General features: G+C 33.1%; 1 pseudogene across 1 annotated transcript; it reads right to left on the minus strand.

The window, feature by feature from the left end:
- Nucleotides 1-888: 888 nt before the first annotated feature.
- On the minus strand, nucleotides 889-16325 carry LOC148627453 (mucolipin-2-like; annotated as a pseudogene). The gene is made up of 12 exons (XR_015920752.1): nucleotides 16149-16325; nucleotides 15039-15217; nucleotides 12730-12923; nucleotides 11924-12016; nucleotides 11309-11402; nucleotides 8818-11000; nucleotides 8057-8206; nucleotides 7230-7335; nucleotides 6845-6968; nucleotides 5367-5579; nucleotides 4845-4938; nucleotides 889-1777 (listed from the first exon to the last, which is right to left on the minus strand). The product of XR_015920752.1 is annotated as a mucolipin-2-like (transcript).
- Between the last annotated feature and the right edge of the window lie 2868 nt (nucleotides 16326-19193).

Consider the following 19193-nt stretch of genomic DNA (forward strand, 5'->3'; position numbering starts at 1 on the left):
GAATAACCATAAATCTATATATACACACATCTTTTTTATAAAAATATGTCAAACGTTCCATTGAAAATTCCATAGATACAAGGATGCATCAAAAGGACATCCGGTAAAATTGAAATTTGACAGACTACCAAATTAGATTTAACATATAACAGGACGGCAATGTCAAGGACGTTATCAGTGGTAATTCAGCGATGTACACCTATTTATAGTAGATATGCGACATTTTATTTAATGGTTTAAATTTAACGAACGACAGTATTATACAAGAATCAACAAAACTGAGAAAAGATAGTATACGTCTATAAGAATTCGAAGATTTTTTATATGTCTGATAGACTTCAGTTTAAGGAATGTTATGGTAAATTTAGCCATTTCCTCTGTTATTATAGAAATACCAACTAAATCTTCCTGCCCTGTTCGGTATTTAAAAGGGGAGTTTAATTGTCAGAAAGATCTTATATAAGATTTTTAGCCATATAATTGAGTTTTTCTCATTAGCAAACAGTGCCTTACACGAGGCATTTTAATCTTGTAATTTGATTTTGAAATTTATGTAAATGTATCTTACAGGTACAAATGTACCATGTTTGATAATAAGGAAAGTGTTTCAACCATACTTTTTATGCTCAAATTTCTCCTTTTCATAATAAAATGTACTGTTACTTTCAGGTCTACCACCTTTGATCCACCATACAACAAGGTTATATTTTGAAGAGCATATTACATTGTCAATATAGAGGGAAGTAAAATACTACATATATATTAAAAACATGTTAGTTGAGAATAATAATTTATTGAGTGATCATGATGATAAAATTATCTTATCTTGCTTACCAGATATATTTGCTATTAAGTACTAAGTATTTTGCAATAAAACGATTTTAAAATCTTGAATAAGGCGTAATTAAACTATAAGTCAACTTTTCTAATATAATGAAAAAAATACAAATATTTTAACAATTATATATATATGTATATAATAATTGGCTTCAATTGGATCCCTTAATCATCAAAGAATATATCTATGTACACATAAACGTATCTATAACTTCATTCATTTTCCTACAGGGGATTAATTTAAATGTTGCACAGTTGATTTGATAAACAGAAATATTGACAAATAAGCCGAAGTAAAACATCTTGTACATATCATGACACTTTGTCAAGTTTAAAACATAAACTAATGAATATAAAGCTTAAACATTGATGAATAGGAATGAAACAATCATTGTTGACACAACTTTTAGGGCAGAGATTACAAATACAATAACTATACTAGAAGTATACGACATTTGAAAATGGACAACACTATCTCTATGGTAAGTGTAGGATCGACAGAAACTGTAACTATTCAATTATAAATAAGTCTAAAAAGCAATCATAGTGGGATTTATTTATGCATGTCTTATTCAAGAACCACATATTTTGACATATTTAACATAAACAGTATTAAGTAATACAGTAAATATATCAAAACCATATAAACATTTTGGTAGTTTAGTATATATTATTATATAGATTATTACCTTTAACGAAATTTTTCACTATTAGACATTTCAGTCATTTCTTTATATGGTTTTGTTATAAGTAATTGAACAGTTAACAAATAATGTTCGTAATTCCATCATTTCGACACAAAAAAAAATCCTTTGCTGCTAAGCAATTACAGAACGTTGATCCATTCTTATTTACAGCATTTCAGTATATTTTCATCATTTCCTGCTTTCATTAAGCATTCATTTGTCATTTATGTTTGTATCTTTGGTCGTCACAGCGCCTGAAAAAAACTAAATAAGTATTGGTTATCGGGTAAACGATAAAGCAAGTTTAATGGAAGTTCAATTAATGTAACGCTGATTCCGGAGTTGTGTCTGGTTTTCGACAAGCCTTTATAATGCTTACGTCAGTAACCTGTTACCTCATTGTCAGCATTCATTTCATGAATGGCGAACGGTTCTCAAAAATGAAATGCATGCAATTCAAAATTTTCAACCTGAATAACACAAAAGGAGAGAAGCGAGGAGAACGTGCAATATCGACTGATCCCTCAGTGTACGTCGATTCAAGCTTGAGCTGGAAAAAGTGCCATATTGTGGACTCTGTCAGTTCTGTTTATAATAAATCTCGGTAAGTTAATTGCTTCACTCTTCAAACTGAAAGTTTTATTTTGTTTATGTTTTGAAGTTCACGGAAAAAAATCATTTTTTACTTGTAACCGCTTGGTATGAAATTATATTCATAGGTTATATCACCTTCAACATTTGCAATAATATTACTGTATAGGCAAACTATGGAACGTTAGTTTTGTCTCCGTCAAGGGCAGTGCACAAGGTTTTTTTTAATGAATGAGTATGTAAACTACACAAACGAATCATCTACATATGTGACAAGCTGGTGTTACTCTTAAAAGGAACAATTACAATTGGAATTTCTATTATCGTACATACATGTGTGTGGCATTTACGGCTTTATTGTACTGCTGAAATGTGACTTTTGCGTCCGCACCAGTCCCCCTTCCAGGAGGCACTATGTAGTAGGTACATTTTTGTCGAAATAAAGCTGTCAAATAGAAAATTCTAGTTCCCCCTAGAGGCACGTCGAAGAAATTTGTATAATCACACATAAAATGTTTTGTTAAATGTCGGGCACTTGGGAGTCGGTCACAAGAGAAGGTATGCCGAAGTAAAAAGAGAAAGCAAGAAAACATTGATTAAATCAAAGAGCTGGGTATTGCAGACCTAGAAAAAAGGAACACAGTGACTGCAACACTAGAAATTGAACTACATGTAACCCTGACACTTAAGGAAAATATATATAACCGATACCCCGTTACAAGGGTTTCCGATACACGGTAAGTTCTTTAAGTTAACCAGTTTATATTTAGGGGAGAGAACATTACGAAAGGGGGCAGAAATATTTTGAATACCTTGAATTACAATTAGTTACAATCAGATGCATCACGTCAGGCTAAGTGTTAAATCTACTACTTTAAGCATTACGCCAACAAATTTTCGGAGGGGTCAGGCATGCGTAGCGTTCGGAACAGTACAAAGCCATGTTGTACTTAGGTTAGAGCGTGAGTATGTATCTCGAAATTATCACTTGAAACCTGAATTTCTGTTGTATTTCATTTGCACGTGCTTAGAGTCAGTGAGTTACTTCTTTTGTCCAGAGTTAAACTGTTGAAATGTTTTGATTAGTTTGTTGAGTTCCATAGTCTACTGTTGTTCTTGTATGGTCGAATCATCTTTATGTAGATGCAAATTTTGACACAAGATGTAAGAATTGAGAAACATTATTACTGTATGATACGTGAAGAATACTATTAATGGTTTCGCATCTTTAAATTGTACACAGATTTTACGAGACTGTTTATGGAGGTCACCTAATATGTACATGTATATAAAAAGAGGTGCGTATAGAATTTATTAAAATCGATATTACTTTAGGGTTTAGCATCTGCAGATTCATACAGACTTATGTATTCTTATTGAAGTCATCATTCAAATTACCATTATTAAGTTTCTTTTTTTTTTAAATTTTGGAGCACGACAGTAGCTTTGAGCGAGATACTATCCAGAAGAAATGGTAATACTACTACTGCACAAAACATATAGTAGAGAAAACTCGAAAAAAACTCCGTTGTTGATGAATATCAAACATTAAAGCAGTATGAAATATAGAAACAAGCTAACCAGTTTGCTTCGAACAATCAGCCTAGATTTTAATTCTGCACAAAAAAATTATATCATTTAGCTGTAGAAAAAAACTCGAAAAGTGAGGAAACTAATTTGCTAATGAATATTAAAACGATCGTATATATCAGTACGATAGTAGTCTACATACATACATATAATATTTTCTTCGGAAGTGGTGTATCTCGCTCTCTTTTCCCGCGCTTTGGGGATGGACACATTGGGACGTGACCATTTTGGCGGAATCTGGCAAGATGAGAGGGGTCAGGATCCTATAATTCTGCGTTGGACCATATTATTTTATACCTTTCTGTGGTACCACGGGAAGGTGGGTTTTAATGAGGCTTTATCTGTTACCAGAGCGGCCGGTTCACGACTGGTACCAGTCGGAATTTCTCGTCCTCTCTAACCAGGGTGACTTATTTACATGTAGCCTAAAGTATGTAAGGATCGGGCTCCCTGTCCACTCAGTAATGCACAGAGGAACTTCCGTTATCACTGTTACCAGTGAAACGCCTATCTTAGCCAATTTACTTCTCGGCGGTTTGTACCGTCTTGCCAGATCACGTCTTTCCACTTTCTGCAGCCGTTTTGCCAACACAACATTTCTCAATTTATTGGATCTTTTATTAAATATAAAAAAAAATGCAATTTAATAACTGCAAGAGACGGAAAAGACCAATGGTATCGCCAGACTTCATTACAAAATTAGAAAAACTGACACACTTGTTAATACCTCTCCCTCAAACCAACAAAGGAAACCCAATTAATCATTCAGATGGCAAAAAAATCCGAACAACAAACGAACAAAAAAAAAATGAGGTGACCCATTGCATCATGTGATAAAGAACACCAAAGGTTTCATTGTATACCTCCCGCTTTGCAATGGATTATAAAAATTGGCTTTGATTTTAGTATTATATGATTATATAACTTATAATGCAAGAAAAGTGGAAATCGTCTTAGATCATATCACAAAACAAAACAAAATATATGCACAACAAAACAGCAGATCATTCCTTTTACATCTAAGTTCTTCCGTTCAGAAATTATTATCAGAGAAGGCAAAGTCAAAGTATTATGACTTGAGTAAACATATTATTCATACGACATGCATCCCAGTAATAAAGGACAGCATTAAAATTTTACCAACACAAGCGGTACAGGCTGGGACGTTACATTGTCTTGTTTCTTCGCTGTTTGTAAACTCCAGCAAATCACCACGGTGCTCCCTTTTGTACTCCTGAAAATATATTTTACATTCAGATGGAAGTCATATTGAAATGAAGTTAGCAAGTCTTCTGCACAGAAGCATAGTCACTTTAAAGCTCACATACCCAGCTCTGGCATAAACCTTACCTCTTTACGTGAATTAGAGATATGGTACACCCGAATAGCTATAAGAATAATCTTGCACTGCAGTAAGATGAGTATATCATGTCTTATATTCAACTTTTTGGTGCCGATCACTGCTGTGACGTGAGGAGTTTTATTTAAGGGAACGAAGCAAGGTATTAAAAAATATTTTTAAAAAATGTTGATTGAACATAAATATTTCATCTCGATAACATGTAGTGGAGTTATTTTGCTTGTTAGGTATAGAGAAAAGAGATAAACAATAACTCAAGGCTTGCCAATTGATTCTATGGTTGTTTTAGATATAAAACTTACTTTCTTCCTTTGATTCTCATATGCTTGGTTAAAAATTGCAATAAATATATTCAGTATCACTAGTGTAAATAAAGCTATAAACGCCGCGAGGAAGAACTCGTTAAATAACCAGACTAATTCCTTGTCAGAGTCAACTGCGGTGAAGGTCACGTAAATCTCATCTCCATTCACCAGGGCTAGGAGTGATTGGCAGGTTGACGTCAAAGATGAAAACTAAAATTAAAGACAATATTGATTCAGAATATTAATTTAGTTTAAATATGTATTTTTTCTTTGAATGAAAAGATATGGTAATTATTTTTCACTGGACTACTTTTCATCAAGTAGAATTGAAATGTAAATAGTAGTATATACTTTACCTTGAATTTTTGAAAGTTAAAGAATCGTGGCAAAATAGTGCTTTAAAACGGACAACATACACATTTTTATAAATGAAGTAGATGTCAAGAGAAATGTGTAGACAGTCATAAAAAAAATCAGTACTTTGTTCTTCTTTTTAGAAGTTATTTTATGTCTACAAGTCCTTATTTTTTTCATTACTTTATATGAATTTGTTAAAAACGAAAATGACGTTTGAACATTATATCAGTGCAATGAAGGCAATAATGTAATATTACTACCCCAAATTACTTTTAACACTGATCTTAAGAAAAACACAAAACAGGCGCGCAAATCAAACAAGCGATTTTCGGATGACTAGAAAAGCCATGAACAATGTTCACTAAATTGATACCCTCACAATTAGACATCATGCATCTTTTGACCTCCAAATTAATTTGAATTAAAATCTGATGAAAGGGAGTGCACAGTTATAATATGTAATAAAGATTCTCTATAAGTTCCATTACATTACGTTTATTGGTGTGGAAGAAATCACAGATTCTTGTTTTGCTAATGTGAGACCTAAAAAGAATAATAATGATACTAATAATAATAAAACATCAGATCAAAAACTAAAATAGAAGGCGCAAATATTCAATAAATATTCTGTTAAAGTTTCATTTAATTCCATTCAGTTGTGTAGGAGAAGTTATGGATGAGAGATGGGTACCCGTGTACCCACATACATAATGACTAAGTCTATATTTTCACATCCGTATTAGTTTAGATCAAAATGTAAGGCCAAAAATATGTTTCCTGCTATCAGCAAGAAAAAAGGTAGGTAGGAAGAGAAATTATTTTGCTTTTCAAAAAACATTTTACATTGAATTAATGGGACAATAATCTAGTAGAATTTAACAGTGCTTGAGCCAAAATGGCCATAAAATGTTTAGAGTAAGGGGAATAAAGGGTAGGTAGGGTAGCAGGAACCAGACATATTATTTTTTGGCCTAATAGGAGATACACAATGGAATTATGTAATAAAGATTACACGCACGATTCATTAAATTCCAATCAATGGATGCTCATACATACCAACAGAAAAAAACTTAGGATTTTCTTATTCGGTTCATTAAGTCATCAATGGTAGGAATTACCTTTATGTGATACGGTCCGAGAACTGCCCAGCCACACAGAGTGAGTCAAACAAAAAAGAGGAACACACACAAAAAAGAACTTGAAGACAGAAGAAGCCGTCCTTTCCAATACGGTAAACAACAGCTGAAGGAAAAAAAAACAACAAAAAATCATGCACATATTTTTTTTTATTCTTTTCTAAGTTGGTCAATTTAGATTTTGTTCTCATGATGACTAGCTTTTGATTATGTATAGGAGACTTAAGTATTTTTTTTTGTTGTTGTCGGTACTGTTTAACCCAAAATTGATTTTGAGATGAATTGGGTATATTGCAAATAAAGCCAGACCCGGATCGAAAACAAAACCAATTCAGAAATAATTAGGAAATAATACCTCAATACTCACACTAAAAACTCTGTCGTAAGCCAGATAATGCAAAACACTCAGCCACGTAAACAAACACCCGAGTCCCAGTTGCATCGTAAGTGGCTATGATATATTGGCTTTGTACCTGAAATGAATAGAATAAACAAACTACTGCGATTAGCGTTTGTAAAGCATATGAAAAGCGCAAGTATTTACTATGATATGAAAATCATTTATATCACTCATATCGTGTTTTGTTTTGTCTGCAGTACTTCCTCATACTGTGTTTTTAAAACATGATTTTCGTGTTTACACGAACTGAACAAAAAACAACAATAAAATCAACTTGTGTGAATGGAAGAACCAATGTAGGTGAACACGCTTGCATATCATCCATGCACTTGTGTCGTCACAGGAATTTGTGTAAAACTCAATCCTTTTCAAGTTTTTATTGTTTTTCAACGCGCGTTTTTAAGGAAATCAGACAAACAAGTCTCCATCCGGACGACAGAATTGATTTATCTGATATTTTACTAACATACCCTCCCAAAAAAGTTGCCTTTCTGTTTAAATTAACCCCATTCAAGCCTTTATGTTTACCAATATTTCATACTGATTTGAACGTATGCCTCAAAATGTGAAGGTTGTATCTAAGGAATAATATTGGGATATCAGACAGACGGCCGGACCAGTTTAAATATAATACCAATACCGTCTGCAGACAAGTTCGTTGCCTGTGCAAAATAAATATTTTCCGAAAAGAAGAACAGCACACTAAATACATAAATACCACCACTTTCTCTTTTGTCACGTTCATATTACTAATTTCAAATTCGAATGTAGTAATTCATTGCAGTAATTCATACCCCTTCATCTATGATGATTTTCATGACAGATCCAGATATAGTTAATACATGCGCTAAGAATGATATCAAATCATTAAACTTGAATATCTCCCAGAAGGCTCTTGGCGAGAGGAATTTCCCAGTCACCTCGCTGTAGTGAAGAGACGTTTTCTACAACAGAGGAGATATTGAGATTGTCATTGCGTCTTCAAATTTGAAAGCTTTGTTTGTTTCATTTGTATTTATTTGTGTTTTCTTTAAAAATAATAAAAACAATCACAAAACAGAACATCATATAAAACATAAAAAAATACACGGGCTATAGTCATAGAGTCTGCACTGCTGGTCTGGTCCTTGTACTGAACCCAGTTTCATAAAGAATCTCAAACAGATTTTCCTGAAATCCTTCCCAACTCAAATTTTGACCAATCAAATCATTTGAAATATCGACTTGAGTTTTTTTTTAATATACCCATTCCTGTAGGCGTATCGATGGAACGAATAATATCTGTTGACAAGAGTCTGGAAAACATTTGGGAACGAGGAATCCAATGTAGATCGTTTTCATCCTGGTCATTTTATTGCTCGGTCAACTCTAAATAGGTCTTCTTTTGATTGTGCAAGTATTACAGAATATCTAAAGTTGAGATCTCGACTTGAGATTAAGGTCAGTTATGATTTAATTCAATTTGAAATAAGGTCAGTTATGATTTAATTTACCTTTAACTTTTGTTCCAAGGTTACCAAAGTATTAAGTTAATGTTAAATTGATATGTGCTTACTCTGAAAAGCATAGCCGATGATATACAGCCAAATAAGCAGAAAATGCCATGGAAACCACAGAATATGATGACTAGTACCGGAACTGAAAGTAAAAACGAAACCATACACACAGAGGCCAAAAATTCCTGACTACGGACAGGCGGAAAAACACGGCGTGGTTAAAGTACTTTATTGTGATCACAACCCTCCACCTCTTAAATCTGGACACGCTGGAAAAACTATACATATTTAAACACACATAAAAATCAGTTCACAACGGTCTGAGTCCAATGTTAAAACAGAAATAAAGAAAGTGATTATACGTTAGACAAATGCACAAACATAGGGGCTACTAACAGTTAACTGACATACCAGCTCCAAACCACTCTAAACCCACAAAAATTCATATGTCCTTATCGTATAAGCATACATCATTTACCATATATATATATATATATATATATATATATATATATATATATATTCAGTTTTTTTTTATTTCAATTAATACTTATTTGACTAAAAAGTCACCATGTACATATACATCTTAAAAAGATTACAATGTTATAACACGGTGGTATTTTCATTTTTTTTGACTGATGAAATGGATGTTTCATTCTGTCGACTTTAATCAAGATTTACCCCCGTCATTTGATTTATCAGAACATTTCACTTCTTGAATATTGGTTTTTAACTTGACTGTAATCTGTCCATTTATCTTTGTATTATTAAAATGTACCTTAAAAGAAAAAAATAAGACGAAACCTATTATATACGTTTACAGCCTCTAAAATACATAAATATTATTTCAATATTTTGGATAGTGTGGATTGATTTGTTTTCACTTTCTAAAAGATAGCATAGTAATGACAATTTATTTTGTTTAATTTTTGAGGTACGAACAGAGAATGAAAACATTTTAAGTCGCTGATATTGTTAGCGAATTCTGAAACTCGTAATTCCAGTACTGTACATTTGTATATGATTTGCATAATTACATATTATTACACCAGCTTAAGCTGCTGATCGGTACTATGGAACCGTCAATTCTAACTTCATGCTACGAGATCAAAATGAATCTCTTAAAAAATACTATACTTGTGTTTTTACCTGTATGAGAGCGGGAAGTTTACATTAGAAGATGAAATGATCAATTAGTATAGAACTTTCTGTAACATAGCTAAGAAATGTCTAGTCTCCGAGTTGTTTTGATCGAGAAACATTAGGGACATCAAGGTTACGAAATCACCCGATTGTAAATAGAGCATATCGCAACTTCGCTTGAAGTTTGCCAATCTTAGCCGATTGACAAACTGTTGCGTTATACAACAACTTTCAAAAGTAAAGTCGGTACATGTAAAATATTACAACATAAGCTTCAATGAGCTTTTAAAACCGACATAAGTTTTGAAAAGTTCTGAAATGTGAAGTATAAATTATTTTCGAAAAAGAATACACTTATATTGCTAGTAATGTACAAATGTACGATATGTCAAAATATGTGAAATGAAAAAGAACATGAATATTTATCATCAATCGATCTAACATCTTCAAGTTTCAGTTCACTAAAATTCGTGATTTTTAGAATTCTAAACAAAGTCCATACATTGAGAAAATCACTCATTGATTGGGAGTTCAGTTAGTAGAGCATTGAATTCGTCTGGATGTTGAAACCTAACTAAAATCAGTGGCATAGAATATTTGACGATTAGCGACTATAAGACTTCAGTCTTTGGTTCCTTTTGTGAGGACCAAAATAAACCCAGAGCGTTGATTATCATAATAAGTACTTGAAATAAAGTTGACATTATTTTGGTATGTGAGGAACTTAAAAAAAAACAGAGCGTTGATGATCATAATAAGCACATTTATTTAAAAGAATTATTAGGAAGGTATAAAATATATAGTTCAAAAGGCGTTTTATATGATGCATGTATGGGATTTCATTTACATACATCCGATTAAACAATATTATTTCCTTACTAGAAATTGTCAGATTGTGAATCTAAGATATGGTCAGATTCATAGCAGAACATCTTACTCAATAGAAAAAAGGTAATCTAAGCATGCATGTAAACCGTAAAAGGTGAAAAACAATCCACAACTTACCGTTTCGTGGATAGCGAGACACTGAGCAGATTTTTTAGTATCAGGATTCAAGTGTACTGAGCTCAGATCAAAATATATGTTCGCACTCAACTATCTACAAACATATTGGAATTTCATACATCGATTAATTTTGCTCGGCAAAAAAGTAAATAATATCATCACCATGGACGTTCGGAATAGATCCTTCTTTATATGTCGCATAAAACCATAAAATCATTAATTCCAGCTATTTGGGCCATGTTGTGTTAATGCCATTGTGTTTGGGTATTACTATTTTCTGATCTCACAAGTCATGAATAAGTTCTAATCTTCTGGTGTCAAATGTAAGGCAAAGGTATAGAGAGTGTCGGCTTTAAACGTGTTCAGTTATTCATTATGATACCTCTTGTCAGTCTTACTTACCTTACCAAATTACCTTCTGTACTTCTCATCAATTCGTATGTGCTTGGATTGAATCCATAGTCTCCTGGGCTGTCTTCGGCAATTTCCTTGCAATCTAAATTGCAAGTATTGACATACATTTGTTATTACTCAAATAACTTGCATATTATCAAACCAAACAAAAAGAAAGACCTGAAAGTATTCCATGTAGATACAGTCCTGCTTACCATTTAAAAACGAAAAAAACCTTCTAAGATTCTATGAAGTAGTTGGAAAAATAAATCAACATTTTTAATGCGAAAAAATATCATTTGAGTCAATGAAAAATATTTTAATAAGATGCTTTTAAATGTTGATAAAAATTCGTTCAGTGTGGTTCAGTTTGACGCGAAATTCTTTATTTCCATTGTGTTCCTTCAATTAGATTTACTGCGTATTACTCGGCTAGATTGTACGACGTGAAAATATTCGCAGAGCATGAACACTACCATTACAAATCCGCGAAGTTCTATCTCATTCAGTGCTGAACACTCACCCTTTTATGCAAATTAGTACAGTTGACCGAAAACATGTGTAAAGCTTTGAAATACTAGTAGTAAATATACCCTCTGCGCAGAAGATTGTCTTCAAACTTACCGATTTGTTTCGTTACTAAGTAGTATATTCTCGCTGCTTGCAACATCGCTCATCACGATATTGCGGCGTTAATGTAGTAGAGTACAACAAACTCTGACAAAATAAATCATGCAATCTAGTAATAAATTCTTCACGAACTTTCAAGATACGATTAAAGTATTTGAAAATCTTAACTGAAGATAGGTTTTAATTAATTTTTTCTACGAACTACAGTAAGATTATTGATCAACTGGTGCCCTACTTAATCTATGCTCTATCATGTTTTCTAAGATGGATCGATATAATTTCGTTTTGTTTTAGATGAAACTATTAACGAAGTTTATTTTAACATTAAATCAATATTAAGAGGGTGCCAAAAGAATCTAGACCCAGGTTCATTTTTATCTGTACCTAAGGTGTAATTATCACTTGTTTCGATAGTCGGATCAAACGATCGTATCTTCCCTAATGCTTCATCATATATTCCTACTTGGTAGTAATTCAAACTAAGTGTAACTGGTTTTTTGTCCGTATTACTGCCATTTTTATGTCGGATAAAGAAGGATCCGAAAGAGGTAGTTGGTATGATATACACCTGTAAACATAGATAGAAGTGATCTTATGTTTCAATGACGGTCTTCCTTATAAAAGCAGTTAAAGTGGCGCTGTCAAATCTATCAAAGAAAAGAAGAAGCCAAAGAATCTACCTAAAAAAAGAAAGAAGTCCAGTGTTGTGCATCGCATCGTTTAATAATGATTTTTTAAAAGAATATTTCAAATGGAGAAGATTAATAATCACTGACTTGATCGTTTTCTGTTTAACTTACATTTTTCACAGTGTGATTGATGTGCTCTAATAGCTCATCTCTATGGTGTAAATGGCGTACACCCCAGTCGCCGGTGGGTAGGGCATAGTTTCAAACTTTCGCGACCAATCTTTAAGGAGCATATGTTCCATAGCTATCTTGTTTCTTTCTAAAAAATGAGCAAACTTTGATCGGTCGCTGGCAAACAATATCATCTGTAATTCAAAAAGAAGTACTTTAAAATAGCAATATAAAATAATTAAGAGCATTAAACTATGTTCGAAGTGATTACTTAGTGAAAAGAAGTACTTGATATGTTTGTAGAAAAATTTAATTATTATTCATGTTTCAAATGTTCAATTATATACTGATGTACTCGTATTTCTAAGACTTAACTCAAACTCCCGTGCATTTGAATGGTTTTGTATTGAATTAGCTTTTTCGAATCTTATACTCTAAGTGTTTTCAGACAAAGAAGCCCAAATTATCTAACTTTATTTGTCCTCTTTACAGATAAACTAAATATGAATAATATAAAAACCTGCATTTTATATCCGTGTTTTTTTTTCATCTTCAAATATTGACATTATCGAGGGGGATAGGTCTAAAAAAACAGGAAATCATAACCAGGACTATAAGATATAAGATTTCATGTGACTTTATTCAGGACTTCGGAACCTGTCCAAACCCCCTCGTTATCCAATCACCGATCAAATATATCTAACATTAGTACTAGTTCTACAAATAATCTGAAATCTCCGACCAACATGTATATGGGGAAAATACCGGTCCAATTTCTCCGTATCCATAGAAAATGAAAATTTTCTTCCAACGACATAAAACGATATATACTACTAGTATGTAGTTAAGGTTACAGACCACCAGTTGCATCATCAATTTGGCACGTACGTGAAAACAGTCCTACGCCAAGGTACAAAGTAGTTCCTTTAACGACACACACAATATAAAAAAAACTATTTCCCGTATCCATAATTACATTGAAAGTAAAAGCAATTTTCTGGAAATAATGAAAAATTACAAAGGGTTACCCCCGTACCGAAATTCAGATGACAAAGATATTCGATATTCCTGAAGTGAAATTGCAAGGTACATGTATTTTAGATCCCAATATATCCTGTCTAATCATCAGGCTTTATATTTAACCCTGTCCGCAATCAAACATCTTCAATCTATGTCGAATTTTAAATAAGTATATCAGAGTGTAAACAAGATTCCGAGATCATAATGGGGGAGAGAACGAAGTCAATGACAATGATAAATAAACTGTTCAAGTGTCTCGTCTGTCGCACATGATCGCTATTATTCAAAATCTGATAGTGACTGCGGGTGCAGATATGAAACTGCGATGTAGTGGTGCTAAAACAAATGTAGCCCAAAAATGATTGCCCTGCGGAAGTAGTTCATATTACACTTACATAACCAGAAAACTTAACATAAAATCTGAACGCGAACGTTGACCGCCTTCCGTGACTTTCGTCGCAGGCGAGACAAAACAAAAAAGAAAGACATCAAGACGGAACAACGTATGACAGAAAGCAACTAAATATATATGCACACACAAGTAAAAAAAAAGAATAATCAAGGGAACCAAGGTTATAGCGGTAATCAAAAGAATGTAATCCAAGGACAAAGACCAGACATGGAAAACAGACATACACAACAAAGAACATAGAGTAACTAAACTCATACATACAAAGTAACAAAAGCAAATGAGCAACTCGCACTCCACTAAAAACTGGGAGCATGGACCAGGTGCACCGGTAGGGTAAGCGTCCTCTGCTTTTCTAGAAACACCCACCGAGTTGCTCATAAAAAGGCAAGTCCGGGGTAGACAAACGAGGACAGGAAAACTATGGCCAAAATCTAAGTAGAATCGTTTACATGTATCGTTTCTCATTCTATCCCTAGTTTGTCCATACTTTGTCGGTGTAGAAGCAATTAACAGTGACTGTAAGATGCTGCTAACAGGGAAGCTCAATTCCATTTTAGACACAACGATGCTGTTGCCGAATTGCTCCAATGATTACTGAATCGATGTTTGTTCTGTGTTCGGCGGCAGACTCAAAGTAATATGTTAGGATTTTTATCGAACGTATATTTTGATATAGTTGTTAGTACATGTCTTAAAATATGAAAATATATAAAAGTATCTATAACTAAAAACGTTGGATAGCTCTTGAGAAGCCTAGAATGCAGGATTTTACACCATATATTCAGAGCTTTTGAGAGTCTTGAGCAGCCCCAAGATCTCCTTCTGTTAAAGTCATTGACTCTCCCCTGATCCCGAATTAGATTTTACTATAACTTACTTGGATTGTACATGCAACCCATACAAACGGCAACAATGCAAAGTTTTCAGGAACTCTTTTATATCCACTTTCACTGCAACTTTTGGTGCATGGATCTGAGAAATGTTTCAGCAATTCTTTGTGCAGCTTATCGTTACATTCATGTTGATCAAGCGGAGTAGGTTCCGCATTCACATTTTCTACAAAAAAAATCAAAACAACAAAAAGCAACAAAAATCAACACAAATTCTAATTTAAAACAGTATGGATTCAGAAATTGACGATTAAACTTGTTTGTGTTTCATTCCGATTTTGTACAAGTACAAAATCGAGTATCTACAAGAAATTTTCCATTTATTATTCTCAGAATGTCAAGCACCTCTATCGAAACAAAACACTTGTATCTATAAAAAACTGGAGTTGTACTAATCGCCATGTGAGTATGAGTAATTCAAAGTCTGCTAACATGCATAAAAATGACAAAAAATGCATAAAACTATTCCAAATGAACAATTATATTACATCAAAACAACAAACAGGCTTTTATTCAGTCTATACATAAGAGATACGAAAAGAAAAGTCTAAACTACCTTTATTTAAGGTTACAGACCATCAATTCAACCAATGAGCATTTGGAACGTACACAAAAATAGTCCTACGCAGAAATTACCCCTGTTCCTCATAGTGCTGTGAAAAAAGTTCTCATCTTATTTAAAAAATTTAAACAGTTTCTGAAAGGAAAAACATTTCTGTACATTTTATAGGTGCATTTTGCTTCTTGTGATGTGAAGCCTAATCTCCATAATGATTTTTAAATATACCCCTATCTTGTGAAAACACTGGGATTTCCCATGCTATATATAGACCCTTCACTTCCGGTGACCAGTACTGCACTGCAAGTCTGCTAACCCCACATGCCATTCTGAGGATTGTGAGCTGACATATGTAGAATCATGCTGATATATAGTCCTCTGCAGGTTAAAGTTAAGGTAAAGTCCAGAGAAGTCATTGAATATTGTGAAATTAGCATAGAAGCCTATGGGAAGTGGAATTAGTGGTTTTTAGCCTTAATAGCCGGGTTGAGCATTATATTTCGTTCAAAAGCATCCAAACCATAAAAATGTACCTTACCAACTGTTGCCTTTAATTCTGTCCCAACACTTTCTATATTTGTGTTTGTATCGTCACTTGTTTGTCCTTCCTGGTCCATCCTCGTTATCGTTACAGTAGATGTACAATTAACGGTGTCTGTATTGATTCCTAAACTTAATGAGTCATGCGGCCAATTGGCCGACTGTAATTATACTGCAATAAAATTTAAATTTAGATAAAGCATCCACAGAGTATCAATGTAACTAATGAAGGGTTTATTACATAATTATTAAATTACAAAACGTAATAAATAAGAACTTCGAATGAACCGTACTATCATTGTCGGCTGTACTTGTAAAATAAAAGGCGAAAAGCACTAAACACTGTCATCCAGGTAAAACCCGCTGCTTCCAAAATGGTAATTCTCGCAAATGCAGGTGAAAAACAAGTTCATGAAACAGAAAATTTAATCATAAGGAAATGTTGCAACTTCTTTTCAGACAAGAGTTACACCATTCCCTCGACAAAGGTATTCACATTCAATTTGGCAAATGATTTGAATATTGAACTAACCTTTCAATTTTCCGCTTAAAGAAATAAAATTCTCTTCTTTCTACCAAATATTACACAGATAATCTTGTTCTTTTGTAAATTGGCAAATCGAAACGCAAAAAAAAAAACAAAAAAACAACTGTAACAACATTTGTTAATCACTTTGCAATAAGAGCAATTCGAGAAAATGTAGCCTTTAACGCGGGTGGTGTATCACAGTTAAGAGATACTCCATTATGAACCCCTATTTATTTTCAATTTAATTCTGATCTGTGTTGCCGTTACCTTAACTCGACAGAGCAAGTTAAAAACTAGTTGGAAAGTCCGTAATTCAGTTAAGTGAACATTTATAGCGATGATGGTATTAATTATGTAACTATGAACTTACATGTATCATATTTACACACACACAAGGACGCGAAAAATTTGTCGTATTAGAAATACATTTAATGCAGTTATTGTTTGTGACCCATTTAATTAAACTTCTCGCTGGCTTATACCTCCTGAAACCAATAGACTGGTTTAACGTTTAGTTATACTAAAAAGTAAGTCAAAGACAGCAGTCATCCGTAAGGTTTTAATTGAAAATGAAAGCATTACTTATACTGTTCTTTTGAATCAAATCCACAACATATGAATTTGAAAGTTCTTGATTTTATGTTTTGCAAAACACTAAATGTGTGACTATAACCTTTGACACTGTGTTTATGGAATTCGAGCAATAACTCTAAAAGTAAATGGCTTTAGATATGTTTCGTCAATGTTATGGACAAAAATGAATTTTCTCCGATATCATCATCATCGACTTATGTTACACTTGAACTGAAAATCCTACATATTGTAAAATGTCTCCAAATGCTAAATGTATATGATCTTATATAATTGTGTGTCTGAGAGAGAACTTCTATTAGTTCCGTTATTTAGGTCTTACTGACTAATTTCATTTTATCTTTTAGTACCATTCTCTGTTGAGCACTACACTGATATACCCGGTCTTTTGTTTTGTCTATTGTTCTTGTTTACTTTATGTACTCAGTCGGGTAATTCATGACGGATAGCGCCGTTACCTGCTTCAATTCTTATACACGGGGTCGGTTTTCTAGGCGCCCTGTTTTGATCTTACCATGACTAATGTATAACAATAATGGGATTGTTCGGAAAAAAGTGTATTAATCCTTCTCATAAGGTACCCTCAAGACTAAATATTCAAAATCGTCTTTCTATAAACACTACTATTACCAATACTTTCAATAACAAGAGTCATGGGTACCCTTCTATCGATAAGTATCATGCCAACAGATGATTACTTTTTCCGCGTCTTTCTCGAATAATACGTCCAATGTAAGTGCATGGTCGCACTTTTTCTTTGAAATTTGATTCCGATATCACATTCAAGACTAACCATTTGATCTACTTACTTATATGAAGGAAACCGGGTTGTGGCATTCAGTATTTGGGTGAAACCGGTTGATTATTATCTATACGTACATCTGTATCGTTTTTTTAATTCATAAAAATAAAACAAGTTTAAAAGTGTCATTTATCACCATTGAAAAAAGCACAGTCTTTGGAAATAATTAATAAACAGACGGTATAATCTAATTCCAAATTCCGCCATTCTTGTAGATTGCTTGAATAGGAATAGATACGAAGTTACAAACTGTTCTTAACGATAATATCATGGGAATGGGAAACATCTCAAGAACAGATTTGCTCAATATTTTCGATATAAATTTCTAAACCAATGCGTAGAACAAGTCTCATGGACGCAGATTAAATCACAGCAAGAAAACAGAAACATCGAATTTAATAACAATTCTAGAGTTTCAAACCTGATTACATTAAAACAAAAATGCCGTCACAACTCTTAACCTAATTATGTTCACTACCAGTCACTAGATTACACGCTGTTCTAGAGGAATGTAATTTTATATTTAGTTCATCAGTCCAAAATATGAAAAATCAAATCATAATTGCTTACTGTTACTCATAACTTTTTTTCTGAAAATTGAATTGATTGTCCCGAAAATCGCAAAAAGCATTTTGTTGAATTAATCATATTAAAGGTTGTGATTTACTAACATTGATGGTATTTTGAATGATCATTAGTTCAGGAAACTATCACTGCTACTGAACTCCCTTATATTTGTTATATTTAGGCCAATCCGTAAATATGTCTTCAATTGTAATGAATTATGCAAACATGTGAACATTACGGAAGCTACACCAATATCTTGAAATTTCAGTTAACTCAAAATATATCTATGGTCCCAGTTCCCATGTTATAACAGGTAAACTATATACGTCGTTTGTTAAAACATTTCTTCAAAATGAAGGGACCTTAGTTTTGTCCTCTGGCTACTACCAGTTGGAATAAATGTAACATCATCCAGAACTCAATCCATACGAATTGTATGAAATGAATAAAGCGCGAGGAAGTAGACAAGAAAGCATTAGATTCTTAATTCAAAACGGTTATGAAAATGGTTGACTTTCGGAAAAATCATTTTGAAGAACATGTACTCCTTATAA

Source organism: Perna viridis, chromosome 1 (genome assembly GCF_037379345.1).
Source record: "Perna viridis isolate PV_CMFRI_1.1 ecotype Kerala chromosome 1, ASM3737934v1, whole genome shotgun sequence".
NCBI lineage: Eukaryota > Metazoa > Mollusca > Bivalvia > Mytilida > Mytilidae > Perna > Perna viridis.